The 1,139-nt window shown below is 39.9% G+C and overlaps 1 non-coding gene across 1 annotated transcript; it reads right to left on the reverse strand.

Moving 5' to 3' along the window:
• Window positions 1–250: 250 nt before the first annotated feature.
• Window positions 251–357, reverse strand: LOC141626069 (small nucleolar RNA R71). The gene has a single exon (XR_012535797.1). It is a non-coding gene; the product is annotated as a small nucleolar RNA R71 (small nucleolar RNA).
• Between the last annotated feature and the right edge of the window lie 782 nt (window positions 358–1,139).

Here is a 1,139-nt window from a genome sequence, read left to right on the forward strand (position 1 = left end):
AAGCCAATTTGGGGGGATGCCTAGTGAAGACCCTCACTCTCACATGGAGACTTTTTGTGACTATTGTGATGCGATTTCTCAAACCGGTGTAACTCAAGACCAAATTCGATGGGTCTTATTTCCTTTTTCTCTAATTGGCACCGCAAAACAATGGTTGAAAGGCCTTGATAAGGCTACTCTAAGAAATGACTCTTGGAAGAAATTGGCTCTAGCTTTCTACAAAAAGTTCTACCCACCGGAAAAGACTAACATGCTAAGAGCTCAAATTACGGGTTTTAAGCAAAGAGATGAAGAATCGTTGTATGAAGCTTGGGAGCGATTCAAGGAAATTTGTCGCCCATGTCCTCATCATGGACTTAGCGAGTGGTTCTTGGTACAACAATTTTGGAATGGTCTTTATGAAGACTCAAGAAACATTCTCAACATGGGATCAAACGGTAAGTTCACCGAAGTTGACGATAATCAAACTTGGAACAAGATTGAGGAAATGGCGGTCCATAATTCACAATATAGTAGACCTCACAAGGCTACTAGAGGAGGAAAGCATGAAGTTGACTCTATTACTCAATTGGGTGCTCAACTTAGTGCTCATATTGATACCATCAATTTGAAGTTCGAAAAAGCTATGGCTAGACTTGAAGAAGCCTCAAAATCACCAAAGCATCATGTTAATGCCATGACGGCATCTTCATCAATCCCAAGCGGGATATGTGAGAATTGTGGAACTTTGGGACATGACCAAAGTGAATGTAGGGGAACAAATGAACAAGTGAATGCTTTTCAAGCATACAAGAGTGGTACCCCTTATTCAAATTATTACAATGAAAACACCAAATTCCACCCAAATCTCTCATACAAAAGCCAAAATGTTCAAAACCCTCAACCAACATACACCCCACCTCCCATGAGAAACCAAAATCAAAGACCCTTTTACAACCAAAACCAAGGTTACCAAAACCAAACCTTATACAATCACCAAAATGACCAAGGTTTTGATGTTCAAAAAGCGGTCCTTCAAATGTAAAAGAATCAACAAGAGTTTTTCACCCAAATGCAAAAGGATAGTCAAGCAAAGGAAATCACCATCAACAACATCCTAGCCCACACCAAAATGTTGGAAACCCAATTGACTCAACTAG

Source organism: Silene latifolia, chromosome X, assembly GCF_048544455.1.
Source record: "Silene latifolia isolate original U9 population chromosome X, ASM4854445v1, whole genome shotgun sequence".
Lineage (NCBI taxonomy): Eukaryota > Viridiplantae > Streptophyta > Magnoliopsida > Caryophyllales > Caryophyllaceae > Silene > Silene latifolia.